General features: G+C 48.0%; 1 long non-coding RNA gene across 1 annotated transcript in view; it reads left to right on the plus strand.

Moving 5' to 3' along the window:
• Positions 1–5,032, plus strand: part of LOC116696536 (uncharacterized) — a 5,590-nt gene extending 558 nt beyond the window's left edge. Inside the window, exons 2-3 of the long non-coding RNA XR_004333764.1 lie at positions 4,754–4,757; positions 5,022–5,032. This is a non-coding gene — a long non-coding RNA (uncharacterized LOC116696536). The remainder of the gene's footprint in view (positions 1–4,753; positions 4,758–5,021) is intronic.
• Positions 5,033–7,686: the final 2,654 nt, after the last annotated feature.

The raw sequence follows: 7,686 nt of genomic DNA on the forward strand, positions 1-7,686 counted from the left end.
CAGAATAAGCCTTTAAATCAGACAAATGGCAATTAAAATCCCTCTGATTCAAAAACAATAACAAATGTATATAAAACGTCATTTTTAGTTGATTCTGAACCAATCAGCTGTTAAAACAGCTGAGAGGCTGGCGTTTCCCAGCATGCTCTGGGTCCGCCTGGGTCTTGCAGTTGGTGAAAAGCAACTGCGCTGCCTGCGTCTCAAATCTGCGGCCGCCTTGGTCTTGTGAGATCCTTGTTGCCCACGTGTCCATGATGTCAGAGCAAGGGATCAAGTCGGACACAAATCTAACCAGCATGCAACGGGCGGTGATCAATTCAGCGCAGACCTGGCTCATCTCGAACCAGCCTAAAACCACACATGCATTTGCTCACTTGATAATGAAGGTTTGGCATATTGTTTACCATGTACACATCCTCTTAGGATTTGCAGAGTTGTTTGTTGTAGCAAATCATTTTTTATATTTTTCATTAAATTGCCACATTAGTAATATAACAAAAGAAAGAGCCAGAAGGAAAAGATACAAACATCTTGAAGTATTAATTGTTTACTCAATGTAACAATCACCTTGCATGAGAGGCTGAGCCACAATGTCAGTATTTCTGAATGTAACTCATTTCAAGGCATTATGAATGAGTAGCTGGGTTTCAAAGTAAAGTTTTTTCCCATCAGCAAAGTAATCATCTATAATATATTGAAAGGGAAGTTAAACCAAGCTCTCGCCAAATAATGTAGACAGTTCTGAAACCATTTTCTAATGTAATTCAGTCTGTGAACAGAACAATTATTTTCAATTAATTACAGTTTCAGCACCAAAAGCTTTGGGATTGTCCTTGTACATTGCTCCGTCAGTTTCCACAGTGTGTCGTCCTCTGTTTTTCTTGTTAAGCCTTTCAGATTTATATTGCTGCACATATGAAGGCTTTTGAGAAAGTCATTGCATAATGAGACCTTTCACCTTGGACCGTTGGGAGAAATGAATCCTGAACATGGCAAAAACTACACTTGATGTGATGGGTTCATTTAAGATCACTGTGTACAACTTCTAGTGTGTACCAATATGAGGGAGCAGAAACAAATTTCTAAAAATTCTCATGATTCTCCAAATCCTCTATTTCAGGGGTCTTCAACATTTTCTAGGCCAAGGACCCCCAAACTGATGGCGAGATGGAGCGGGGACCCCCTAATTATATATATTGTATAAAATTGTGTTATATCAAACTGGTCCTATAGTGCCATGTGTGCATTGATGACTGAAAGATTCTTCTGCCTCCATTTATCTGTTTACTACAGTGTTTAATTCATGTTAATGTGTATTTAAGACATTTCAATTAGTGGAAAAATTGCAGGGGGGTGGGGGGGGGGGGGGGGGGGTGGGTGGGGGGGGGGGGGGGTGGGCAGTGGGGCGGGTGGGGGGGGGAAGCGGGGGGGGGGGGGGGGGGGGGGGGGTGGGGAAGTATGGGGAATCTAAAAAAAGTTCCAATCAAACCCAAAACTTATCATCAGACCCCCTGCAGTACCTCCACGGACCCCCTAGGGGTTGCGGACCCCCTGTTGAAGACCCCTGCTCTATTTGATTACATTTTTGATTCTAAGGTCACGATTTGATTTAATTCTTGTTTTTTACATTTATTTTGTTTTTAAAGCACAAGTTGCTATGCCATTTTAGACTAGACTTTTATGCAATATAATATCTGACCTTTATTCACATTTATTAACAAGATAATGGAAAAATAACATATCTTGTCAATTGGAAACTTAAGCAAAATAACCTGCCATTTAGTTTCTCTTTTGTATTGGCAGTCTCCTTCACAGGAGATGACATTCAAGTTCACAAAAAAACAATAAAACAGTATTGTCCATAGTCTTCTCTGAACAATTAAGGGTCTTAACAAACTAATAACTAGCCTCTCCGGGAACCATCACCTTATCGTGGTGGAGAGGTTTGTGTGTCCCTATGAACCTGAGGGCTGTGTTGTCTGGAGCTTTGTGCTCCTGTAGGGTCTCCCATGGCAAAGAGTCTCAGGGGAGGGGCCAGACAAAGAATGGTTCAAAGACTTCGATGGTTGAGCACGGAAGGGATAGAGAGACCCCGCCCGGAGGAAGCCCGGGGCCCCCGTCTGGAGCCAGGCCCAGACGGTGGGCTCGTGAGCGAGCGTCTGGTGGCCGGGTTTGCCACGGAGCCCGGTCGGCACAGCCCGAAAAGACACGTGGCACCTCTCCCCCAGCCCATGGGCCCACCACCTGGGGAGGATCCAAAGGGTCGGGTGCGCTGCTATATGGGTGGCAGCGAAGGTCAGGGCTTCGACGGACCAAGAACCGGGCGGCAGAGGCTGGCTCGGGGACGGGAATGTCCACCTCTCTGTGGGGGAAGGAGCCGGAACTTGTGCGGGAGGTGAGCGCTACCGGTTAGATCTGGTGGGGCTTACCTCTACGCACAGTCTCGGTTCTGGAACCGTTCTCCTGGTAGGTTGGACTCTGTCCTACTCCGGAGTTGCCCTGGTGTGAGGCGCCGGCGGGTGTGGGGATACTCACAAGCCCCCGGCTGAGCGCCGCTGCGTTGGAGTTTACCCCGTGGACGAAGGGTCGCCTCCCTACGCCTGCGGGTGATGGGGGGAAAACTCTGACTGTTTTTTGCATATGCCACCAACAAAGTTCGGAGTATTCGGCCTTCTTGGAGACCTTGAATGGAGTCCTGTATGGGTTCCAGGGGACTCCATGTTCTGCTGGGGGACTTCAATGCACACGTGGGCAATGATGGAGATACTTGGAGAGGCGTGATTGGGAGGAACGCCTCCCTGATCTAAACCAGAGGGGTTTTCTGTTGTTGGACTTCTGTGCTAGTCATGGATTGTCCATCACAAACACCATGTTCGAACATAGGGATGCTCATAAGTGTACTTGGTACCAGAGCACCCTAGGCCAAGGTCAATGATCGATTTTTAATCGTTTCATCTGATCTGAGGCCGTATGTTTTGGACACTCGGTGAAGAAGGGGCAGAGCTGTCAACTGATCACCATCTGGTGGTGAGTTGGTTCAGGGGGTGGGGGAAGACTCTGGACAGACCTGGTAAGCCCAAACGGGTAGTGCGGGTAAACTGGGAACGTCTGGAGGAGGCCCCTGTCCGACGGACTTTCAACTCACACCTCCGGCGGAGCTTTTCGTGCATCCCTGGGAGGTTGGGGGCATTGAACCTGAGTGGACATGTTCAAAGCTTCCATTGCTAAAGCTGCGGCGCGAGCTGTGGTCTTAGGGTTTTAGTTGCCTCAGGGGCGGTAACCCACGAACACCCTGGTGGACACCGGTGGTCAGGAAGCCGTCCACTGAAGAAGGAGTCTTTCCGATAGGTTGTCTCGGGACTCCGGAGCAGTTGCAGGTACCGACGGCCCGAAGGGCTGCAGCCTCTGCTGTGACGAGGCAAAGCAGCGGGTGTGGGAGAAGTTCGGAGAAGACATGGAGAAGGACTTTCGGTCGGCACCAAGGTGCTTCTGGAAAACCGTTCGCCACCTCAGAAGGAAGCGAGGAATCATCCAAGCTGTATACAGTAAGGGTGGGACCTTGTTGACCTCAACTGAGGAGGTAATAGGGCGGTGGAAGGAGCACTTTGAGGAACTCCTAAATCCAGCTGACACGCCCTCTTTGGTGGAGGCAGAGCTGGAGGATGATGGGGGATTGTCGTCAATTTCCCTGTGAAGTCGCTGAGTAGTCAAACAACTCCACAGCGGCAAAGCCCCAGGGATTGATGAGATCCGTCCAGAAATGCTGAAAGCTCTGGGTGTGGAGGGCTGTCTGGTTGACACGCCTCTCAACATTGCGTGGAAGTCTGGGACGGTGCCTAGAGGTGGCAGACCGGGTTGTGTTCCCCTCTTCAAAAAGGGGACCGAGGGGTGTGCCAATTACAGGGGTATCACACTTCTCAGCCTCCCTGGTAAGTCTACTCCAAGGTGCTGGAAGGAGGGGTTCGGCCGATAGTCGAACCTCGGATTGAAGAGGAACAATGCGGATTCCGTCCTGGTCGTGGAACAACGGATCAGATCTTTACTCTCGCAGGATCTTGGAGGGGCCTGGAGTATGCCAACCATTCTACATGTGTTTTGTGGATCTGGAGAAGGCGTTGACCGGTCCCCCGGGAGAAATTGTGGGAGGTGCTGCGGGAATATGGGGTAGGGGGTCCCTTCTTAGGGCCATCCAATCTCTGTAGACCAAAGCGAGAGCTGTGTCCGGTTCTCGGCAGTAAGTCGACTCGTTCCAGGTGAGGGTTGCCCCCGCCAGGGCTGCGCTTTGTCACCAATCCTGTTTGTAATATTTAGGACAGATATCGGGGCGTAGTCGGGCGGGGAGGGTTGCAGTTCTGTGGCTCGGGATCTCATCGCTGCTTTTGCAGATGATGTGGTCCTGATGGCACATACGGTCTGTACCTTCAGCACCTCCCTGGATCGGTTCGCAGCCGAGTGTGAAGCGGCTGGATGAGGATCAGCACCTCTAAATCTGAGGCCATGGTTCTCAGCAGAACCGATGGAGTGCTTTCTCGGGTGGGGAGTGAGTCCTTACCCCAAGTGAAGGAGTTTAAGTACCTTGGGGTCTGTTCGCGAGTGAGGGGACATGGAGCGTGAGATTGGTCGGAGAATCGGAGCAGCGTGCGGTATTACATTCCATTTATCGCACCGTTGTGACAAAAGAGAGCTGACCAGAAGGCAAAGCTCTCGATCTACCGGGCAATTTTCGTTCCTACCCTCACCTATGGTCATGAAGGCTGGTCATGACCGAGAAACGAGATCCAGGGACAAGCGGCCGAATGGGTTTCCTCAGGAGGGTGGCTGGCGTCTCCCTTAGATATAGGGTGAGAAGCTCAGTCATCCGAGAGGAGCTCGGAGTAGAGCCACTGCTCCTTCGCGTCGAAAGGAGCCAGTTGAGGTGGTTCGGGCATCTGGTAAGGATGCCTCCTGGCGCCTCCCTAGGGAGTGTTCCAGGCACGTCCAGCTGGGAGGAGGCCTCGGGGAAGACCCGGACTGGTGGAGAGATTATATCTCCAACCTGGCCTGGAACGCCTCGGATCCCCCGTCGGAGCTGGTTGATGTGCTCGGGAAAGGGAAGTTTGGGGTCCCCTACTGGAGCTGCTGCCCCCGCGACCCGATACCGGATAAGCGGATGAAGATGGATGGAACAAACTAATACCGAACAGTTGAACATATACCACACAGATAACCATGTTAGTCATGCTGCCAGTGAAAGAATATGGTACACTCAAATAGCAGAGCTTACAAACTGTGGCTTAACGTGAACGTTGTCAACATACAGTAACTCACTGGAAGTCCAAAATACTTCCACACTGGGGGGGTTCAAGTTTTGTCAATGGGTCTTGTGCATCTGCAGTTGTCACGCTGTGTTTTTTACTGGCTGTAGCTAAATAAGAGGAGGTTGACCGGCAGTACGTCAACACTGGCCTAGTGTTGACGAACTGACCGGTTTATTAGCGCCTCCGCTAGAGTGGTGGTAAAATCAAGTTCTCCTAATACATCCATGCAGGCTACACGTTGTCTTTTTCTGCTTGGCAAGCCAACTGGATGTGACATGGGAGCATGGCAGCATCAACGATTCCATTTTTTAATTCAAAATTCAAGATTGTACCTTAATTTTTGTCTCTTTTGATTTAAAATTGAAATCATGAAATTGTTAGAATTTACACATTATCATTTTTGCAATAGTGCATGGCTTAAGAAAATCCTGTTTTTCAGACATAGTTTTCAAAAGCTGTTTAGTGTTTCTCTGTCAGTGGTTCTAAACACATTTCATGAATCTGGACAATTTCACCCAATGTCCAAATTAAAGTGAGAAATAACTTCTCTTTTTCTTATAGCTACTGATAATCAGGAAACAGAAGCTTCCTTGATGTAGCTCCAGTTTATGAATATGTCCATGGCTCAGTACGAGACATCAATAATAAAGCCCTGTTCAGAAACATGAGAAAGCTGCATGCACCGACTACCCAATCAGGTGGTTGCATGCACTTTAAATATTAATACACACATGCTCTACAGTCTGATGGATTCCACTGTTAGTTGTAACCAGAGGCAATGGCCATAAGGGATACGATGCACTCCAAGCTGGACCCGCATACTGAATGATGTGTGGGTGCTCAGACCCTGTCTTTGCAAAAAATGTATTAAACAGAGGAGAATCACCCGCTATGGGCCCCTGCTGTCCAATTACTTACCTGTGCCCAAGAGCCAAAACATGTGTGTTAGTGGGAAAGAGAAGTTCAAATGTTCCCTGTTAGTATGTACAGTATGTCCCCTTCTTATAAATTCATCATATACAGTATGACTGTGATCTAGTTGCAAAGACATACATTTAAATAGTTGAAGAACAGAAGAATGTAATAAGTATTTGATAAACTTAACTTGATAAAAAGCTAGACCTCCTCAGAGTGGGAGATATGCAGCACAGACGTCACTCCATTATATACTTTATATCGGTCACTCCAAACTGTATCTGCTTTATATCAAGTTGAAATATGTATTACATTTTTCTAGTCTTGCACAGTCTTGTACAACTCCCTTCAGGTTCCACTGTGCAAGTTACGCATTGCCTGGTTGTTTCAACATCATGGTTCTCCTCAGTGTCCCTTCTGGGGAGAGAGATGCACAGACCTACAAAAATGTTGCGCTCTGAAAGTGGGTGTGCTGTGGGAATAGGAGTGTAAAGCTTTGTGGGCCCACCTTCCTCCCACTGAGGAAGGAGGCATATGGGGGTCCTAGTCAAAAGGGTCCACTGCAATAGGGAAGCACAGACAGAAATAGATGCTCCATTTACCTCTCTCTCTCTCTCTCACTTTCTCTCTCTCTCTCTCTCTGAAGCACAGTCAACAGCGAGAGATGAGGAAGTCACAGTCAAAGAGAATTAAGCCCACACAGTTGTCATTGCAGGTTCTGATCAAAGCAAAGGGTTCCTCATTCTAGCTGGGTTGCCTATGCTGATTCGTGCAGCACACATTGTTCTTTTGCAATTGATAGAGAAGGCCTGAGACATCCTGAGAGCCCATTAACACCAGCATGTATTGCAGTAAAAATTCAAACCAAAATCAATTCATTTCACTTGTATGTCTGCAATCTGTTGAGGCAAATTATGTTTGCTCTGTTCTTTCGTATGGGGCTCAACTTGAGTGAGCTTTAATATGCAATGACACTGACCAATTACATGTCAAAGGGAACAAAGAGGTGCAAAGAGTCCAACATGGAAGAAACTATCTTATTAGTTGTCATACCATTTAGGGCTGCACGATTATGTCAAAAATGATAATCACGATTATTTTGATCAAAATTTTGATCGCGATTATTCTCACGATTATTTGTTGATTTTAACCAAAACTAATTTTATTGTCACATAGGCTATTTATAACTGCGAGAGGGAGTGTGATGGACGCTACTCACAGAGAGACGGCTGACTCATTATGAACGGGTCCAGCACGGGTCGAATGGCGGACACACACGTCGTGTGTATGAAACGTCTGTTTCTTCACTGCGCTGCATTTTTATGAACTATGATATTCTGGCCATGGGTCACATCTCTGGCCCAGGTCCAGGTCCCGGTCTCGGTACAGCAGCTCCATCTCACGCTGTTACTCTACCAACTGAAGTTAGCTGCATTCAATACCTTCTTCTGTGTTCTTCGCCGTGGCGGCCGCG

The sequence above is a fragment of the Etheostoma spectabile genome, chromosome 10 (genome assembly GCF_008692095.1).
Source record: "Etheostoma spectabile isolate EspeVRDwgs_2016 chromosome 10, UIUC_Espe_1.0, whole genome shotgun sequence".
Taxonomy (NCBI): domain Eukaryota; kingdom Metazoa; phylum Chordata; class Actinopteri; order Perciformes; family Percidae; genus Etheostoma; species Etheostoma spectabile.